The sequence below is a fragment of the Neomonachus schauinslandi genome, chromosome 8 (assembly GCF_002201575.2).
Source record: "Neomonachus schauinslandi chromosome 8, ASM220157v2, whole genome shotgun sequence".
Lineage (NCBI taxonomy): Eukaryota > Metazoa > Chordata > Mammalia > Carnivora > Phocidae > Neomonachus > Neomonachus schauinslandi.
In genome coordinates, this window is record NC_058410.1 from 105009070 (window position 1) to 105031580 (window position 22511).

The following is a 22511-nucleotide window of genomic DNA, read 5'->3' on the forward strand; positions in this document are numbered from 1 at the left end:
AGGTTGAGCTTCCACATTAGGAAAATCTACTGGCTTTTGAATGCCTGTTGCTCATTAGCCAGAAAGCCAGGGACCCCCAACAGTCAATCACATAAACAGGTTTTGCCCTCTTTTCATTATCCAATTGTTCAGTTACTGGTTAGAGTTTTTAAAAGCCCACATTATCCAATTTAAAACTCATGACCATCCTGTGAGGTGGGCATTTTTAAAAATTATACCTTTTTTTCAGATTAGGAAACTTGGAAATCGACTCTGAGATGTCATTTAGCAAGTCCAAGGTCACACAGTTACTGGGAGAGCCGGAGAAGATCTTAAGCAGCTTGGGTGTGAAAACAACAAAGGTATAATCAGAAGGAGATAATGCAATGAAGAAAGCTAAACTGTGCTCATAAGAAACGAACAGAAGCTTTGTCAGGGTTTCCTCACAGTACAGACGATCCAGAATCTAAGAGAAGGACGGATGGCTGAATCACTTAGCAGAGGGACTGAAGGGATTTTTTTGTTTTTCCCAATATTTTATTATGAAAAACTTGAAATAACAGTTGAAATAATCTTTACAGTGAACACCCATTACCACCTAGATTCTACATGGTTATTACACTTGCTTTCTTACACATCTGTGTATCTATCATCCCTCTATCTCTCCAGCAATTCATCTTTCTAAGAAATGAATTTCGAAGTAAATTGCAGGCATGAGTACCAGTGCCAGAATTTTAAAACAAGGATATGTTGTATTCCATCTTAACTTGTTTCTGTTTGCACTGTAAATTTGCATTTCCCCTTACCTTCAGTAAAGCTCACTATACATAAGGAAGCTTTTTGAGAATGGTGTTTTTAAATAATAAAAATCAAGCATGGAGGGGGTGTCTGGGTGGCTCCGTCAGTTAATCTTCCAACTCTTGATTTGGGCTTAGGTCATGATCTCAGGGTTGTGAGATCAAGCCCCGCATTGGACTCTGCCCTCAGCACAGAGTCTGCTTGTCCCTCCCCCACACCCAAATAAATAAATAAATAAAAATTTAAAAATAATAGAAATCAAGAAAAATGGCTGAGTTTCAAGTGTAAATAGATGGAGAAATTGAGATAAAGGAATTTATAAGACAGAGTGAAGAATCCAAATTTAGTGGGATCGGGAAGTCAGAACTAGAGGTGACCACAAAACAATCAACTCCCTAGAATTTGGAGAAGTCTTGGGAAGAGCATTGGATTTCACACTAGGTGGGAGTAGGGATTTGAGCCCATCTTATCTAGATCATTTAAGGACCAGGCAAACACCAGTTGACTGGTAAATTACCACCTCTTTCTCAGTATTCATTTATGGGAGCTAATGGTGTTCTACCTCTGGACACAACACCTGTGATGGGAAGGAGAGGCATGCAAGAGAGGAAGGGAAACCATAAGACCCAGCCATTGTCAATGGTTTCCTCTTTTCTCCAACCCCCACGCCTTTATAATTCTTCTTCCTTCCATCTTCCCTCCCTCCTTTCCTCCTGCCCTCCCTCCCTCTCTCTCTCTTCCTTCCTTCCTTCATTGTTTCCTTCCTCCCTCCCTCCCTCCCTCCCTCTCTTTCCTTTCCTTCATTCTTTGGAGGGTGAAAGAAAGGAAAAAACAGGAGAAGACAGGAAGAAAAAAGGAGAGATGGAAAGAAGACAAAGGGAAAAGGAGAAAAGGAAGTCATTTTGGGATCTGGGCCAATGTTAATCTTGCTAAATAAAGATATAGACAAAATAAAATAAAATAACATCCCTCTACCACCGTTTATTTCCTCCACTCTTTGTCTATATCTTTATTTAGCAAGATTAACATTGGCGGTAGAAAAATGGGATGAAGATTTAAGGTGAGTTAGAAAAAAATGATTTATACAAGCCTGGGGATGATGCTAGAACGTGGTAAATAATTCTTGTTAATATTTAAGGATAAGTAATAAAGATACCATATTTTATCTAGTTGCCAATCTCTTTAAAACCTTGCTCTCTACATACCATCTTTTGAATATTTAAAATGTTATGTGTATTGCTTTCAAAAGAGAGTATACACATATAAACATATTTTGGGTAAAATGGAGGGAAAAAAGCAACTAACCTACCGCTTTGTTAATCAAACCTATAGCTGAAGTCTGGCTTTTCAGACTCTAACAACCATAATAGCTAAGGGAGCTATGGAGCACTTAATGACGACCAAGCACCGTGCTAAGGGATTTGCATGGATAGCCTTACCTACTCTTCACTACAATTCTGTGCAGCAAGTATAGCTAATAGATGAGGAACCTAGGACCTCGTAAAAGAAGCTAAGTAATGTTCTCAAGTGCTCACAGTTAGAAAGCAGTGAGGCTAGGCAATCTGACTCCAGCTTGCACCCTTAGCTGCTACTAATGGTCCCTGAAAGGACTTTTCGACTTTAGGATGGTATGGACTCGATATGCCCTCAGTAGAAACCTTACCACAAATTTTGAATTTGGTTCTTTCCCCAGGGCTAGCACTATGCTGCATGATACTCTCTTGTGATGCTGGGCAGGGGCAGCCAGCCACAGCTCCCAGTCAGCCAAGCGATCACAAGGGTAAACAGTTGATACACTTATGGTCATTCTGTCCCCATACAACCATTCTGTTTTCCACTTTCAGTACAGCACTGCATTCAATAAATTACATGAGCGATTCAATAGTTTATTATAAAATAGGCTTTATGTTATAGTTTTGCCAATTGTAGGCTAATGTAAGGGTTGTTAGCATGATTAAGGTAGGCAAGGCTAAGCTAGATGTTCTGTAGGTTAAAGGTCTTAAATGCATTTTCGACTTAACCGTATTTTCAACTTGTGATGGATTTATTGGGATGTAACCCCATCATAAGTAGAAGAAGACCTATGCATCCATTATATGGCTGTGTGTCCCAGAGCCAAGGAGGAAACTCAGTAGAACACCTAACAAAGTTCTAAGGAGAAAAATAACATCGCACGGTATGGATTTCCAAACCTGACACCATGACACCATTCGATAACAATCCATTGAACTCTCAAATGTTTTAGGCACAATGTTAGATGCAGGGAATTAGGCTTCACTGTGAGATGCAGGGAATGCTAAGGTGAGATAGCATCCCTGCCTTTGAGGGCTTCAGCAGGTCAATACTGGTACTCTTTTGCTTTCTTCCTATTTTTTTAAAAGATTTTATTTATTTGAGAGAGAGATATAGAATGAGCAGGGAAGAGGGGCAGAAGGGGAGGGAGAAGCAGACTCCCCACTGAGCAGGGAGCCCCAGGCGGGGCTCCATCCCAGGACCCTGAGATCATGACCTGAGCCAAAGGCAGACACTTAACTGACTGAGCCACCCAGGTGCCCCTGCTTTCTTTTTATTTAATGTTGTAAGTTTAAAGATAACTAATTGTACTACACCTATATTTAATGTATATGTGCAATTTTTGAACAAAAAAATCAGGTGACTTTCTCTGCTTGACTTACTTCACTTAGCATAATCTCTCTAGTTCTATCCATGTTGATGCAAAAGTTGGGTATTCATCTTTTCTGATGGCTGAGTAATATTCCATTGTATATATGGACCACATCTTCTTTATCCATTCGTCTATTGAAGGGCATCTTGGCTCTTTCCAGAGTTTGGCTATTGTGCACATTGCTGCTATGAACATTGGGGTGCATGTGGCCCCTTTTTTCACTACATCTGTATCTTTGGGGTAAATGCCCAGTAGTACAATTGCTGGGTCATAGGATACCTCTATTTTTAACTTTTTGAGGAACTTCCACACTGTTTTCCAAAGTGGCTGTATCAACTGTATGGTGACTAACATAACATAATAAAAAAAAAATCAGGTTGAACCTAATTGCATCTGTAATTCTTTAATTTTGATTTCTTAGACTATTATATGACTAGCAAAATAATTGAATACACATTTCACCAAAAAAGGTATACAAATGGCTAATATGCTATTCCTGAAATGTTAACAAGTATCACAACTGTGGCATCATTAGTCATTGGGGAAATGCGAATTAAATCCACTATGAGATACCATTTCACACCTACTAGAATGGCTATAATCAGACAGACAATAACAAATGTTGGCAAGGATATGGACAAACCAGAAGCCTTAAATACTGCTGGTAGGAATTTTAAATGGTATAGCCACTTAGGAAAACGGCTTGATCATTTCTTAAAAAGTTAAATACAAATTTACTGTATGACCCAGAAATTCTACTCCTAGGTTTATCCCAGGAGAAATGAAAACATACATCTACACAACAAAAGATGTTACACAGGTATGTATAAGTATTATTCACAGCATCATTATTCATAATAGCCCCAAAGTGAAAATGACCCAAGTGACCATCAACTGGTGGATGGATAAAAAAAAAATGTGATATATTCATTCAGTGGATACTGTTATTCAACAATAAAAAGGAATGAAATACTGCAACATGCTATAAGATAAATGAACCTCTGAAAACATGCTAAATGAAAAAAGTCAGATACAAAGCCCACGTATATGATTCTATTTATACAAAATGTCCAGGATAAGCAAATCCACAGAGACAGTAAATAAATTAGTGCTCATTTAGGGCTGGGAATGGGAGTAGGGATTAATAGCAAATATATATAAAGGATTCTAGTGGGGTGATAAAAATGTTCTAAAACTGGATTATGGTGATAGTTGTGCAACTCAGTAAACTTACTAAAATTATACAATAAAAATAAGTGAATTTTATGATATGCAAATTACACCTCAATAAAGCTTTAAGAAAATCCTAGAGAATTGTGTGACCAAAAATCTCAGATATTTTAGTTATTATTATTAATATGGAATCAGTTTCTGTTCTATATAATATTTATTTTAACAAATGTATTCAGTAATATCTAATAGGGGAGTTTCTACAATAAAGCTTTATAATTGCCTGTCACTATATCATACCTACTCAGATTTAAATCATCTTAATTTTAAAGCAATTACTCAATTGAGAAATATTTTCATAGAGCAAAGAATCTTTTTGTAATTAATATGGTGATTTAAAAATATTTTAGGTTAAATAATGCATACTCATTTGAAATGTTTACTTTCATACACCTTAGTATAAGGTAAAGAACCATAGAAATTATCTCCTTTTCACTGAATTTTTGTGACACTTCTTGTCCAAATGTTTTCTCATATATTCTTAATTTATCTCAGTAAGCCTATAATTTAGAGAGAATGGATATTACCCTCATTTTATGAATAAGTAAACATAAGCTCAGATGGGTTGGGTGATTGAGCTAAAATAACCTAGCACCCAGGGGTTTTAACAACTAAATCTGAGCATAAAACAGTATGTCATTCTATCATTGAACACTAGAGTAGCCTCAACTGATAGATATTAGGATTCTAATATTTATAGATTATTTTTCTATATGAAATTAAAATGGGCTTCCAGTTTTCAGTAGGACATGTAAAGAGCTAAAAAGTCATCACTTCCATCCTCACAAGAAAATATGAGGTGGAATTTTAGAAAAGTCTGATGCTAAAATATGAAAATCAACCATTCTTAAGATCCATCAGAGAATTAAGGTTACAGAGCAAACCACTGCCCCAAGGGAGGGAGAGACAGATGAATACAGATAATCACAGCTTACTAGGAGTGGAAGCCACTGTTGGAACCTGGTAGGAACACTTCACAGGGAATTGATTAACTGCTGGAGACTAAGCTTGTGGACCAGCTTGAGAGAGAAAAGTTTCTGGGGGCCCAGCCTTAAGAGGGCCCCCTACATCCTGGAGTTTTATCTCCAGGAGCTCCACTAAGTTCTCAGGATGAAGAGCAGAGGAAAATACCCTGGAACATCTCAGGGGGATGGGGAAAATAGTTATTTTGAATATGCCCAGAGTACTCTGTTCTGCTTAACTCTGTTCTGCCTTTGCCCTCAAGCAATTATTTTACCAGAGCCTAACTGACCTGGGGCAAGGTACATACCCAATCCCAACCTGCTCTAGCCTTCCACATGGGGGAAGAGAAATATCCAACTTCAGCACCCTCTAGCCTTCCAATCCAACCTAATAGAGGGTAGAGGGGAGTAGGTAGGAAAAGATGAGAAGTACTTGTGAAGGTCACAGGCCAGGAACACAGGCTCATTGGAAAATGGAGACTTAATCATAGGATTCCCCTGGCCTATAGTTTTACTACCACATCAATCAGGCAGCTGTATAATAACAATACAGCTGAAAGGCCTGCAAACCTCAGACTCCACTTAAGAAGGAATCTCAAGGGGAGACAAAAATAAGGACATCAGAGGAAATTTTCGCTCTGGAACTACGGCTACAGCAACAGTAAACAGTCTAAACTCCTGGCCAGATAAACCTAAAACCTCACACTGAAGGAAGATCTGTCTTCCTCAGTTATTTTCACCCAGTACATGATGTCCAACTTTCAACAAAAATTACAAGGCATGTTAAATGGCAAAAAACACAATCCAAAGAGACAAAGCAAGCATCAGAACCAGACTTATTAATATATGGCAGAGTTTGGGGAATGGTCAGATTGGGAATTAAAATAACTGCAATTACTATGGTAAGGGCTCTAATGGAAAAAGTGGACTACAATGCAAGAAAGATGGATAATGTGAGCAGAGAAATGGAAATGCCAAGAGAGAATCCAAAAGAAATCTTAGAAATAAAAAACAGTGTAACAGAAATTAAAAATGCCTTTGATGGGTTCATCACTAGAAATGACACAGACAAAATTGAAAACATGTCAGTAGAACCCTCTAAAGCCAAAAAATAAAGAGAAAAGAATAATGAAAAAATTAGGACAGAATAGCCAAGAACTGTAGGACAATTAGAAAAGGTGTAACATAAGTGTAATGGGAACACCAGCAGGAGAAGAAAGAGAAAGAGAGAGAGAGAGTAGAAATATTTGAAGTAATGATGGCAGAGACTTTTCCAAAATTAACAACAGAACCCAAACCACAGACCAGGAAGCTCAGAGAACACCAAACAGAATAAATACCACCAAAATTGACACCCTAGGCATATCATGACATATCCAAAATCAGAAAATCGAGGAGATACGGGAACACGCATCCAGAGTGTAAAGGGCTTTTTTGTGTTTTGATTTTCTTCCGTACTAATATTACAACTTCTTGGTCTTCCTTCTTTCTTTTCTGACTCTCCCTACCTAAAGTGTCTCCTGTCCAGGACTTATTAGAATTGTTACAAGGGGTTGTACACCTAATTATTTCTCCCTTTAACAAGGAAAATATTATATTTTAAAATATAAATAGCAAAAAATACGATGTACTATTAGCTTTATGTACCCAAATGGACTGCAAATTTCTTGAAGGCAGGGATTATATATAATATGATTCTGAATTCAGAATTCCCTAGTGTGTCTAGTACTGTTTATATTGTATAATCCAATGAAATGCATGCTGTTTTAACTGATTGGAAGCAAGTGTAAAAAGCCTAAGTATACAGAATTTGCAGGTTAAAACTAGGACCTGGTGAAGAGATAAGCCACCAATCAAACGGATTAAACAGTTTTAAAGTATCATTTAAATACTTCAAAGAGTTAAATTAAAAAATACAAAATAAATAAATACTTAAAGAAGTAAAACTCATCCCCTCTATATCCCCATAGTATGTGGTGCATATATAAGACCCACAATGATTTGTTTATAGGTCCATTTTTTGTGTCAGACGGTAAGCACCTCTAGGACACAGATCACATCTTTCTTCCTCTTTTAATTGTGAGAGGCACTTAATTTATATTTGGTAAATAAAAAGTTGAGGGATACCTGATCAGAGGAAGGAGAGTCTGAAGCCCTTCTGCAATAATAAAGCTGTGCATTTGAGAGAAGGGCCTAAATGTTGTATTTCAGAGTAGTTTTTGAAGGAGTTTTCCCCATAAGAAGAGATGAACTCCCTTGCCCCACAAACCCAATCTTCTTAGGGAGGATACTCACTCAAACCCCTTCTACCCAAGGACTTGCAGTGGAAGGATCCCCACTGGATCCCCTCTACCCAAGGAGGATTCCCCCCACTCAACTAAACCCCCTTCTAACAAGGACTATTCAGTGGGAGGATCCCCACTCAATCCCCTTCTACCCAAGGACTTTCTTATCTGTTTCCATTGTTTCCTTCTCTTTTTTCCCCCTAATGTCCTTTTCTGGTGTGTAGGGGACTCAACAACAAAACAACTGGACCTCTGTCCACTTACCCAACTACCCCTTCTACCTTCTGCCTCTTTCCTTCCTTCTTTTAACTGCTAAGCTTTTCAAATGTGTGATTGTTCAATACATTCACATTTACAGCCCTGCCATACCATCAAGATGAGTTATGTTAAAGAATTTCTGACTGAATTCAAAAATCATTTCTCAGTTTTTCATCCACTTTAAGTTCCCTGTGTTTTAAAATCTCTTCATAAAGAAATGATTCTTTTATGAAGTGAATAAGCACATGCTAATTGATCTGTTTCCTGTAGTTGTTCAGAAAAAAGGCAGGTTTCCAGGTTGGGGGGCTGCCAAGGAGAGCTGTCTAAGCCTCCTCAGAGTTGGAGTTGAAGTTAGGAGTTTGGCTTCCTGATCCTCAACAGGCAACATTATCACTGTTCCAGAGCTGACTCACTCTAACTCAGAAGAGACCCAGCATAAAAACCAAAATGCTGAGTTATTGATTGGCAATGAGGAAATATAACTGTTGGGTGGAATGAACCTCCTATCAGCCTGGTCATCATATTATTTGGGAAGCTTCATGGAAGCCAAAATATGTAAAGATTGCCTGTCACAACAGAATCAGGATAATGGGACTTATCAACCTAATTTGAATTCTTTTTTTTTTTTAAGATTTTATTTATTTATTTGAGAGAGAGAGAATGAGAGACAGAGAGCACGAGAGGGAAGAGGGCAGAGGGAGAAGCAGACCCCCTGCTGAGCAGGGAGCCCGATGTGGGACTCGACCCCGGGACTCCAGGATCATGACCTGAGCTGAAGGCAGTCGCTTAACCAACTGAGCCACCCAGGCGCCCCCTAATTTGAATTCTTGAATGATATTAGGACACTGATAGCTTGACCCACTTATCTTTTCCCTACTCATCAACACAGCATAGGAATATACTAAGACAATGTGTTCTAATTTTGCTATTTCTATGCTTTGTGATTAACCAACCTCTCCTTTTATTTACATAGTATTTTAACCAGGTTATAATTAAGGTTTGTTGGCTTGGATCTATATCCCTTCTGTGATTCATCATTTGCTTATTGCAAAATTAACTTTCAGAGGTTAGTCTTACTGTAAATAATTGGGGAGTGTCTCATATGTGCACTTATGGATTTGTAAATATGGATTTCCACATATTATGTCGTATTTCTTAAAGCAAGGCACACCTGGATAAATCAACCTTATCACCCACCCACCTATCTGGCTGTAAAATAAATCTTTAAGATCCTTCTAGACCATGACTGTTGGCTTTTCCATTGTTTAGGGTATTCAAAAGAATATCCTCCAGATCCTGAAAATAGTTCCAAATCATTTGAGCAAAGGCAACATTGTTGGAACAATGGTAGTAGAAAATATCTGTATTATTGGTGTGTAATATAAAAATCAGTCATGAACATGTGTCCAATTACAGAGAAACTATTGAACTAACCATAATCTATCTATCAGCTTTTTTTGTAATCTATCAGCTTTTGTTGCAAAATAAGTAGTTGTGAGGGCCAAAGGTTTAGGAAAAATTTATTGGAGGATAACTTTTTTTTTTTTTTAAGATTTTACTTATTTATTTCAGAGAGAGAGAGTGAGCAAGAGCACAAGCTGCCAGAAGAGGCAGAGGGAGAGGGAGAAGCAGACACCTGCTGAGCAGGGAGCCTGATGCAGGGCTTGATCCCAGCACCCTGGGATCATGATCTGAGCTAAAGGCAGATGCTTTCTTAGCCGACTGAGCCACCCAGGTGCTCCCCTTATTGGAGAATAACTTAAAATGAAGAAGATTTAAGTCATTAACTTTCTTCACGTGAACTGAGAAATGACTACCATTATTCAGTTAGAATGGGATGATACTAGAGCAGGAGCATAATTTGAGAACTGCTGCTATATAGCTAGTTAGTGAATACTTTTGATGCAGTAAATAGCCATTTTATTATTTCTCTATTATAAATGTGGAAATTGAGTAGAGAGGTAAAAATGTTTTACAGTATTTGCTTTGTAAAACTTGAAACAAAGGATTCTCTTTGTCGGACATCCATTTGCAAAGAGAAACCAGCAGAAATTTTAAATCCTTAAATATTTTGTTCTGTATATTTTTTACCGTAATATAGAAAATGACCAAAGATTACTAGAATGTGGTCAAATAGCGTAATTTGTGCCTTATTTGCTGGCTTATTGGGGGAAGTCACAAGTTCTATAGAAGTTGTTTTCAAACGTTAGAGAACCTCGAAATCACCGGGAGGTGATTACCAGGAGGGCTTGTTAAAAAAGATTGATGTTGAACTCCACGTCCAGTTTCTGATTCTGTGGGTATGGAGTGGGACCCAAATTTGCATTTCTAACAAGAAGTAGATACTGCAACCATGCTTTGAGGACCCTCCGCTCTATACTTTGGGCTATTTTCAATTTAACAGGCCCTTGGGTATTTCTCTCCTATTCCCCACAGTGGTTCAACAAAATTTCATCACCTCATACCTATCTTACAGCATCATCCCCACTTTTCACCGCCTCCATTTTCCTACATTACAGGGAAAATTTGGGTCATTGCATATGAACTGCCTCGGGTTCTTATTCCTTTCTTCCATTCTATCCCTTTTCCATTTTCAGGTCTACTTCCTGGACTCTTAATCAAAAAGAAAAAAAAAAATGTCCGGTCTCGTCCAGGATCGAATTCCATCTTTGCTTCCTAGAGATTTTGTAATTGGCCCTCTTCTATATCAAGTGTTCAACCTTTCCCTCTTTACCAGCTTCTTCTCCAAAGCTTGTAAACAAGCCCAAGTCCTTGATTTTTGAAAATCTATCGTGTGACCCTAAATATTTCTCTAGCCAATCTCTTTCTTCTTCATAGGACACATTCGTGGGAAGAATTACACACTTGATTTCTCAACTTCCTTCTTTACTCTTCTCAAGTCACTATAACCAAGTTTCTAATCCTACCACTCTATTGATGGTGCTTTGCCCAAGGTGACTTTGAACTGGCTAAGCACAGTTAACACCAATTCTCATTTTAGTGCCATTCATCTCTCTTTTCGAAGCTCTCTGCTCTCCTGGTTTCTGTGACACCACTACCTTCTCATTGTTCTTTGTAGGTTCTTACTCTCTTTCCCATTGAATGTGGGTGTCTGGAATCCAATCTTTGACTCACTTCTCTCTTTCTATGCATGCTTCCTTGGGCATTTCATTGTCTTCCTTGGCTTCAGTTGTGCCCACGTAGATGTTTATGAAAATGTTCTTAGGCCAAATCTAGGAATAGGGCTAAATTCTACATCTAAGTGATGTGTCTGGAATGCTGTATGCTGTATACTGCTGGTTCCCAAATCTAAAAGGCCATTTACTGTCTTGAGCTCCAGACTTTAGTCTAACTTCTATCTTTACCATTGCGTCTGAATAGTCTAGTTGACTGTTGATGGTAGCCACCTGAAACTTTATATGATCACTTTAAACTCAAAATGTTCAACCTGCCACTAGTATGTTGAGAAAACTTGGAATCATCCTTGAGTTCCCTCTCTTTGCCTTACTTCCATCCTCATATGTTACCAGTCACTAAGTCCTATAAATTCTACTCCTTTAGTATTTCTCCTACCTGTCATCTTCTATCCGCTGTCCCCACACAAAGCTTTGTGAAAATGCTTTTGGGTGAAATCTAGGAAGAGGGCTAAGTTTTACATCTGAGTGGATGTTTGTGGAATAAGGACAGTTGGAAGCTCATCCATGAACTTCACTAATTTAGCATAAATGGAAGTTTAGAGCAAGAGGGGACCATGAGAACATTAGCTCCCCCAAAATATGAAGAGACTCTGAGTTGGCTACTGGGCTTACAAATGAGGTGGAATCGTTGCTCAATCCAGTTTTAACCTACATCTTAAAAGTCAGGGAGATCTCAGCTAATATTTGTGTTACATATTATCACGGTGACTGTGCTCTTGTTTATACAACTTATACAACTTGTCTCTCCAAAATTTATCAGTAAGAAGTCATTTTGAGGTCAGAAAGTCTGTGTTATTTGTCATTATATCTCTAAGACCTAACAATGGTCAGTATACTTAAGGGTCCTCAATAAATGTTTGTTAAAAGAATAATTGTCATACTGACATATATTTATTGAATTCAGAAAAAATAAAACACTAATATTTGAGATAGGATCTCCTGTTTAATTTATTCCCATGTCTAATACATCAAAAATATAAACATCATAAATATTACTCAATAGCTCATTAAAAACTGAAAGACAACAATAACTATAAATTACTGAATATTTTCAAAGTGTCAGGAACTTTTCATTTAAATCCTGATAACAACCTTACCTCACAGATATCCTTATTCCTGTTTTATAGTGGAGGACACTTATTTTTTGGAAAGTTGAATAATTTGTCCAGGGCATCATGGCTTACAAGTGGCACCAAAGCCCATATATTTTGTACTATGCCTGACTGAGTTATTGAAGTTGTCTTAAATATATTCTGGAAAGAGAAAATATGGCCTAAGCTGCATTTATTAAAAAAACTAAAATAACTTAATCAAATCTGCTGGTATAGTTTCTTGATCACTAAGAACTGTTCTGAGCATTCCTTAATCAAAATAAGTTTATTGCATCCAGCTTTGGAGTGTGAACCAGGAATAGCAGGTTGCATTAGCCATACTGTGGTGTATTTCACTCATGGCACTGATTAAGTTTTGGTACTGTTTCCATGCATAATAAAAAAAAGAAAAAGAAATGCATATGTGTAATAGCAAATGGAGGCAGTTATCCAAATAATTCACTGAAATAGATCCATTTTAAATCTAAATATTTCAATGAAAATACTTTGGGGAACTGGATGTTCTGTATTTTTGTGTCAACTGAATTCCCCACCTTGCTGTCAGGTATTGATAGAACAACAGCAAAAGAAAGGGTTTTTTTTTGTTTGTTCGTTGTTTTTGTTTAACAAGAGGATGTTGAGCTGGCTTCACATGTTCTTAAAACAAAAGTCAGATATTCCTTGACTTATGTCATACAGGCTTATATGGGCCTCTATAATGTGAGCAGGATTAGAAATCAATTAAATAATTATTAAAGAAGTTCACAGGTACAAACTTTTTTTCATTTCCATAAGAATTTACTTATGATGGCAAAACAATAGATAATACAAACATTGTACTTAATTACTTATTTATGCCTAAAAGTGAATTCTTGATCTCTTACACCTACCCAACATATCCATCCCCACTTTTTCCCATTTCAATTATGGCAAATTCATTTTTCCAGTTTCCCAGAACACTTCAGTCATCCTTTACGCCTCTCTTTCTCTAGAACCCCCAATCCAATCTGTCAGGAAATCATATTGATTTTGAAATTATATCGAGAATTTAACCATGTCTTATGGAGTCTACCGTAATAATCCTAGTGCTAGCTACCAGCACCTCTTGCCTGGGTTACTGCAATAAGACCTGTACTCCACAGACTATGTTTAACCTGGCAGCCAGAGTAATTATTTTAAAACCTAAACTACATCATGTCAGTCCTCTACTAACAGCCTGCCTGTCCTAGGCACATAGGCTTCTACCATCTGGCCTCCTAGTACCTCTGTGACCTCACATTATACTATTTCTTTTTTTCTTTCTTTCTTTTTTTTCCTGGGTCATTTTTTTTTTTCAGGGAAAATGGCCTCTGGCCATTCCTACAACTTAGTAGGTTTGTTCCCAATTCAGGGCCTTAGTGTGGGTTATTCTCACTCTCTGGAGATATCTGCAGATATCTCTTTCTTTAGATATTTGCAGCTACCTCCTTCACCTTCATCAAGTCATTATTCAAATGTCACTTTCTCAGTGAGGCCTACCCTGCTTGCCCAATTTAAAAATGAACAATTCTCCCATTCCTCCTATGCTTTTCTCATTCCTTATCCCTTCCCTGTTGTATAAATTCCGCCCCCTGTTCTGTTACACCCATGGCTTTCTAACACATTATTTTATTTAGGTATATTTAATTTATTGTTCAACTACTCCTACTATGTTTGATAATGGCAGAGATTTTTGTCTGTTTTGTTCACTGCTATATCTGCAGCTCCTAGAATAATGTCAGGCACATGGTAGGCCTACAATAATTATTTGTTGAATGAGTGAACTAATAAGCACCCATCACTTACACTCAGTGAATAGACCTTATCTTCAAGGGGAGAAATGTAGAAGTTGTTTGTTTCCAGAAAAGAGAATTATATATTGGATTCCATGGGAATGAAAGCAGCTAAGTTTCCATATGTCTAGAGAGTTCAGGGGCTTTTTGAAACCCTGATAGTGTATGATTCCTTTCCCATTCTAAATCTCAAAACATGATCATTTTCTCAGTAGCCAGGGACTAATTTTAAAAGATCCTGGAGTGTTAAATCTGCAATGAGAGGTTCCTAAGAGAATGGATCATGATTGCAGTTCTACAAGCTGCTCAGAATTATTAACATTTCTTCTCTCATCACTGTAGTGCTCTTCTTAATTTGAAATCTATGAACGTAATTTGGAAGGTATGGGAAGCCACTTTGATTACACCTTGAATAATTATGTGATACACCCCCCCTCCTGTATTTCAATAGATTTGATTCGTGTATGTTTTTCATGATGGTCTTTTTTTTTAAGCACATAGTAGCAGTTGAATATCCATGTCAGCCTACAACGGGAGCCTTGAATATTCTGTACCTTTGGGTAGCACAAATACATTGAATGCTGAAATTATTTTGTACCACTTTAACCTCCATCCTTGGTCATTCCTATTTTATTTTATTTTTATTTTTAATTTTTTTATTTTTTAAGATTTTATTTATTTATTTGCCAGAGAGAGACACAGCTAGAGAGGGAACACAAGCAGGGGGAGTGGGAGAGGGAGAAGCAGGCTTCCCGCTGGGCAGGGAGCCCGATGCGAAGCTCCATCCCAGGACCCTGCAGGGATCACAACCTGAGCCAGAGGCAGATGCTTAACTACTGAGCCACCCAGGTGCCGGTCATTCCCATTTTAAAGGAGCATAGAATTTTAGGGCTACAAGGTTTTCGTTCATTTGGTTTGATCACCTTATTTTACAGAAATGAAAACGGAGGCCCAACAGTGCTAAGCAGCTTGCCCAGGTACCACAGAACTGAGTAATCTTTTTGGTCAGAACAACTTGTTCTAAATGTAAAGCAAGCTGGAATTGAAAAAAGCTTTTAATATCAGAAAATTAATTGAATATAGCAACAATTGCAATCTGCAGTTCTAAACAATATGCAGTTCTACACAGTTTATTTCCATGGTGACTTTATAAGCCACTACTTGGAAATCTAAGACAGAGAGAGCAAAGAACAAAATAATTGATAAATGAGAAAAGAAAGAGCTTCCTTCAGGCATCCTAATAAATAAGAGTCACATGGATCACAAAAGAAAAAGAATTTGCAGGTCACCTGCAGTGAACTTATGAGTCCACATGAGGAGAAGAGACCACTTCATCATAGAGATGTTTCCATATTAGGCATAGCTTCTGCTATCTGGAGAATTAGGGTTTCTTTCATTACCTAACCTAATCATTTTTAGGATGCCAAGAGGCATGTTTACTTAGATGACTGCACTTTTTTTTTTTTGCACTAGTGACTATATGAAGGTTATTATGCCAGAGGAATGTGAAAGTCTATGGTAACAATGCTTCATTTTCCTTTAACAGCTCTGTTTAAGGGACAGAGACATTTTTGTGGTGTGATGCATTCACTTGGTCTCCTGGCGTTTTCTCCACATGCTTTGGAAATCATGTATTTTTCTGAGAGATGGTAGTCGTGAATGTCTTAATTTCAGCAACAGCTTCATTGTTTTAACTTTGTTTTAATTAAGGTACCCTAGTAGCCTTGATAGTTTAGGATACTTGATATTAACCGAATGGAAGATATTTTGACCCTTTGTGTACAGCAGTGCTCTCAAACTACAAACAAAATTATGGCTAAATCAAATTTTTAAAATGGATTTTAATAGATTCCAGGAGGTAGGAACACTAGGATAACTCACGTGACTTCAAAGCTAAGATCTCTGCCAACAGCACAATTCGCAATTTCCTAAGAGTGAATTTTTGAGTTCCTTCTACCAGTGCCTAGTTTAATTCAGTTTCCGTTCTCCATGGCTCACTTTCATTAACTCCTGTTGTGTGTGATTATATGTAGGTTAGACACCAGTAGCCTGAGAGTAAGAAGATCTGGGTTCTGTTCTGAAAAGTTAGGTCAAATCTGGCCTCCACGTGATGCAGGTAAAACTCCCGTGCAAGTACTATGGCAACATTAACTGAATGTAATTTTAATTGAAACGATCTGCTTCGTGTTATATTTCCTTAGATGTAATATCAGTTTTTGTCTTCATTTTCTCCTAATTATTTTCTTGGTAACATACTTGAAAGGGCTTTTCAACTACTGTATAAATTGGTTTTCTTTTGTAAGAAATGATGACAATTCTGTTACTTTCCCTTCCGTATTCTTTACACTTGGCCCAGCATTGCATTAAGCCCTGATTTACACATTATGATGAGATTTTTACATCCAAAATATATTTATTATTTTGGAACTTTAAGTATTTGACAAATTGTGAAGTGTTGGGGAGATTAAAGAGAACTAAGCACAAAATTAACAGCAGACTCGACTATGACCCAGAGGAAATATTCAAATAAGTTGCTATTTTAAAAAACGGAAGCAATTAGGAAGAAAAGATTATGTCAGAACACAAATATTCATAGGCAAGAAAATAACTGAAGCTATAATGCTTTAAAAAACATGATGAAGGTTCGTAGTTGAATTTCTGTGAAATACTTTGTAATATTTGACGTCACAGGAGTGGACGTAAGCATGGATGATAACTCAGTTTTCTTTCCTAAACAGCTGAAAACAATGTTAAAAATTTTTATAACAAGACTTCATATACTGAAGTAATTGACTATTGTATTAAAGAACTACATCTATAGCACTCAAATTGAGAGCACAGGACAGGCAGCTCAATAGTGGGGGTACAAGATTTAAAAATTAGGAACAGGCCAAAATCCTAAGGAAAAATAAAAATAGGATCATCCAAAAACAACAACAAACCATCCCGTGATATAGGAAAAGATTTCCATTATAAAAACGCGGTCCTTAAATGCCTGAATTTGGTAAAATGAGTCTGGCGATGGGAGTGAGGGGTATTCATGGTGGACCATCATCATCTCGCACCGCCTCTCCAATGACTTTGCTGCAGAGGCAGGGTGGGGAGTGGTGGTGTTCGGGAGCTTGCAGAAGAGCTGGGAGTCTCACGGTCCCAGGAACACCCCGGCACTGCGGTCCCTTGGGGGAGCAGGTCTTTTGGGGCTCTCCGTTTCCCTTCCCCATCCTAAAAGCACAATCCGGTTAAGACTCCGATTCACCCCAGTTCCTAGACAGAAGCTTACACAGGACAATCTCTGCCCTGAAGCTGAAAAGAAACTTCCAGTGTAAGTCACCCAACCGCTCGAAAACCCTTGCCCTGTCAGCTCCATTCTTAAATAGAACGGCCTGGCCCTCGAACACCGTTGGATTCTCAGCTCAACTCCACTGCTCTCCCGGCAGGGCCCGCTTCGAGGCCCGCCGCCCGGATCAGGGTTACCCGCCGCAAGGAAAGAGGGGGCGGGTGCGCTCCACGACGCCCCGCCCCCGGCGAGCGTGGCGGAAGTGGCTTGCTCGGGAAAGGAGACCACGGCCACCTGGCCGAGCGCGCATGCGCCAGTGCCCGCGCAGCTAGTGGTGGGGGCGTCTACAGCGCTCCCTCCTCCGGCTCCGTAGCCCCCGCCCCACGGAGAGTCGGGCTCACGCCATTTTGTGCCCCCCCACCTCTGCCCCGGCCGAGCCACCTTCTCTCTTTCTACACTCTCAGCCCTCTACCCCGCCCCTTTCCAAGCGTGTCCCGGGCCGCCGCAGCAGAAACCGCACCATCTCTCCCCACATTCTCCACGCGGGACGTGCCGCCGTGCCTACAAGTGTTCTTTAAATCAGAGGTTGTAGGGGGTGCGGGGGGCGGTGCGGGGCGGGCGGGGAGAGGTCTGCGAACCGGGAGGGACGGCGCGTGGCGAGCCCCGCGTCTTTGGGCCCCGGTCCCACGCTGGCCCCTGTCCGAGGGCGGCCGCGTGGGAGGAATGGGCGTTTGCGCTTAAGGGCTGAAGGGAGGACGGTCGTGTGAGGCGCTGGCCGGGTCGGCAGCAGGTCCTCCCGCCGAGCGTGGAGCTGGCTCTTGACTCCTCCCCGTCGGCGGGTGGGCGTGGGGCAAGGGGAGCTGGGCCGGCCGGCGGGAGCTGGCGTGGCTGGGGTGTGTTAGGTACCTTTCGCGCGTCCTGTAGCTAGTGTTTTGCTGGGAAGAATCTTTACGGAAGGAAATTGCTTTATGGGCAGGGTGGAAGAAGCGTTAGGTAGCGTTAGGAAACGTGTAGCATCCAGGAAAACGAAAAGCTCCACTCTGTTCTCTGTGGGCTGTGCCCACATTTGTGACCCCTGGGGAAATTATTTAGCCTGCTTTTGGCTGGGTGTTCCGGTCTGTAGATGGGGGTAGTAATAGCCTAGTTGAGCACCAGGCACTGATCAATTACATGTTAAGTGTAATTCATTTTAGTCTCTATGTTTTAAGAAATTCAGAATGACTGTGACCCTGTTTTCTAAATTAAAAATCAAGACGCTTGAATGTCCTATAAGCGAGAGTAGATTTATAGGAATAGTGGAATGTGATATCTGACACTCAGAGGCGACACTGACATATGTTGTTAATGTACACGTGGATAAATTAACATACCTTCGTGAGGCTGATACAAACTTTAAACTGTTTCGTTTGAAAGAAATTAGTATATATTTATCTGGGTGGAAAGGACCTAGGGTTTTAGCCTATGTTAGGAGTCAGAACTTTGGAAATGGAATTGAGTGAACCGTGCAGTGATTTACTTGAAGACCAAATTGAGGGTGGAACTCCTGGAATTTCTGGTGGATGTTTCAGAGAGACAGGATTTGACTGACTATCAGAACAGTTTTTTGATGGTACTTTGCAAAAAGAGAATGCACTTCATTATTGCAAATTTCTTATCTCTGGGAATATTTAAGCCAAGATCTAGAGCAGCCAAAGCCTAGAGCAGCAATGTCCAATACTGTAGAACTTTCTGCCATGATGGAAATATTCTGTGATCTGTGCTGTACTAATATGGTATGCACTGGCCTCAGGTGGCTCTTGAGCACTTGAAATATGGCTAGTGCACTGAGGAACTTAATTTTAAATTTTGTTTTAATTAATTTAAATATAAATAACCACAAGCAGCTGGTTGCTGCCTTATTGGACAGCCTAAGCTTAGAATTTAGACTTTGAGATCCCTTCCAATTCTTGATTTGGTTGAGTTTTAAGTCAAAGAAGACAACTCTTGGAACTTTTATTGCCTTAGGGAATCATAATTATATTCAAATAATGCCTTTTGCTCAAATACTATAGTTCAAAGCATGGGTCTGTTAGTACTTATTTACAGCTTGACAAATTAAAGCAAATCATTCTTTTTACTCCTTAGGTTGTACAGCTAATGCCAGATTCATCTGGAGAGCCATAGCAATACTATCTGGCATTTCCTTTAATCATTATTGTACCGTATTGTGACCATGGATTTTCACTGTCTTTTATCATTTTGGTTAGGTTTAGTGAAAACTTTTCAACTTTTTTGTTCCTGAAGTTTTTTTCCATTTGAAAGGTGGTGTTTTTTTGTTTTATAACTTTTGTATAGTAAAGCAAATTGATAGTTTCTAGTAGTAACCTTTGAGCATTGGGCCATTTTATTTTATTTTTTAAAGATTTTACTTGAGAGAGAGCTCTAAGTGGGGGGAGGAGCAGAGGGAGAGGGAGAAGCAGGCTCCCCACTGAGCAGGGAGCCTGATATGGGGCTTGATTCCAGGACCCTGAGATCCCGACCTGAGTGGAAGGCCGACATTTAACTGTCTGAGCCACCCAGGTGCCCCACATTGGGCCATTTTAGAAATAGTTTTGTGGTTATTGGTATTCAGAACTTTTGAAGAGATAGTCTGAAACTTGGTGATATTTGTAAGATTTCTTTCTTTGATATATGTAGATCTTTTTTTCCCTTTTTTTTAAAGCAGATGTCTATAAAGTTAAGTTTGAGAGTAAAACATAAAAAAAACCTTTTTTTATAGGTAGCACCCTTAACTCTGGCCTGGTGTCTGTAAAATGGTGTCCTTGATCTCAAGGCTGAAGATACTCGCTAGATCTGGGCCAAAAACTTAAAGCTCATGGATTAAGCATATACAGAGAATAGCCTATAACATACAAATCAAAATGGGTTGCTCTTATATAGGATGATTGTATACCCCATCTTCTCTGTGACAGTCATTGTTTAGGGCCTGTTTGTCCTGGCATAATTATTAATAGAGCCCCTTTCATATAAAAAATGTCCCAGTTGGTACCACATAAAAATATCACCCTACTTTTATTCTTGTTGATATTTGTAATGTGTAATTTTAGGAGGATTAACCATATTGCAGTCTCACAAAAGTACTAAAGTATTGAGAGAATTATTGCTTGTGTGCTTAAATAATAGATAAGATATCTGGAATAAGGCCAGCAAGTGACCTGTCCATTTAAGCCACTTGTAATTACAAATTTTTGCTTCTCTCCTTATATTGAATGGAAATCTTGGGCAGGTTGATTTTTGTTTTTTTCTACATAAATGATTTTTTGGTATAGGAGGCTGCAAAGAAAGTCAGACCATGTCAATCAAATCAGAAGACTGAGTATTCTTGTTGAAAATAATACCCATTTTATTTTATGGTGAAGTTGAATAGTGAAGTAGGTCAGAAATCTGTTTATTATGCATTTAGAATGTTCAAGAAGGATTTTGCTTATAGTTCACTTAAATAGTAAAATACTTCAGCCAAATGCATTATTGTATTAATTTATACTGTGGTAGGTAAAATGTTTTATTGGGAGTCAAACACACTTGGTTTGAGTCCTTACTCTGCTGAGGATTAAAGGAGGTAATCCATGTGATGCATTGCGTACAGCAAAGCACATAAGAAGTAAGTGCTCAATAAATATTAGCTGTTTTAGCCTTAAGTTTATTAATTTTTTTAAAGATTTTATTTATTTATTTGAGAAAGAGGGAGAGCACAAGCAGGGGGAGTGGCAGGCAGAGGGAGGGGGAGAAGCAGGCTCCCCGCCAAACAGGGAGCCCGATGCGGGGCTCGATTCCAGGACTCTGGGATCATGACCTGAGCCGAAGGTAGTCGCTTAACCAATTGAGCCATCCAGGCACCCCTTAAGTTTATTGGATAAAGGATCTGGAAGAGATATTGACGTTCTGAGATACATTGTGGATAGGTGCAATAAGTACTTAAAACTAATTTTGAAAACCTCAGGTTCGTCCTTCTGTACCATATTCTCTCTTTGTGACTTCAGTTAAAGTATTTAACCTCTCTGAGCCTCAATTTCTTCTTCTGTAAAATGGAATAAGTATCTCAACTCATCTTAGCCTTCTCACAGGATTGTTGAAGACTTCAGAAGAGAATTACACAAATTGTCTTGCTTTACAGACATTTTATTATTTAATTAGTTTTGTCTCAGCTTGTCAACCTACTATCCCTAGTAAAGACTGACCTTAAATCTGCAAAAATTGTTGTGTATTTTTATTTGTAAAACAGTATAGGGTATTATAGGCACTACCTGAGGTTGCTCTCTTTAACAATACTGTAAATCATGGTATTGGTGCTTTACTGATCTGGTTGCAATATATTTTCTTTTTTTTTTCCCCACGATTTATTTATTTTAGTGGGGGCGGGGCAGAGGGAGAGAGAATCCTAAGCAGGCTCCACAATGAGCACGTAACCCGACTCAATCCCAGGACCCTGAGATCATGACCTGAGCTGAAACCAAGAGTGGATGCTTAACCGACTAAGCCACCCAGGTGCCTGTGATATATTTTCTGCACAAAACAACTACATATTACTGCTAAGGGAGACCCAGCATTTTAATGGACATTTGATGTATTCCATCTACTGTGCAAAATGCTGTATCTCATTTGTTTATCCACACATGTCATTCCCACTTAATAGGTGATACTGAAGAGGCTGTTACTTTCTGGAATGGTTATGTCAGTTTTTTCGTGTTATACTACTGCCTCTGATAATATCTGGCTGATAGTGGATATTGAAGGTTAAATAAGGCAATGAATATGAAAATAGCATGCTATCTGGCATATGGTATGTAGTAGCTGCTGAAAAAAATGGTTGATCATTAAATTCATAGGTCAGTAAATTGAAAGAATTTATGTGAGTGTACTTTATAAATGCAAAATACTATACAAATACAAATATAAATTGAAGTGTACTCTTGTTTTAA

General features: G+C 38.8%; 2 protein-coding genes across 3 annotated transcripts in view; one reads left to right on the forward strand and one right to left on the reverse strand.

Annotated features, from left to right (window-relative positions):
* The window catches only part of RUNX2 (RUNX family transcription factor 2), a 212466-nt gene that overhangs the window by 139272 nt on the left and 50683 nt on the right, over window positions 1-22511 (reverse strand). The window lies entirely within an intron of this gene.
* The window catches only part of SUPT3H (SPT3 homolog, SAGA and STAGA complex component), a 542078-nt gene continuing 537651 nt past the window's right edge, over window positions 18085-22511 (forward strand). Inside the window, exon 1 of the mRNA XM_021691899.2 lies at window positions 18085-18138. The gene's annotated coding sequence lies outside the window, so the exon portion shown is untranslated. The remainder of the gene's footprint in view (window positions 18139-22511) is intronic.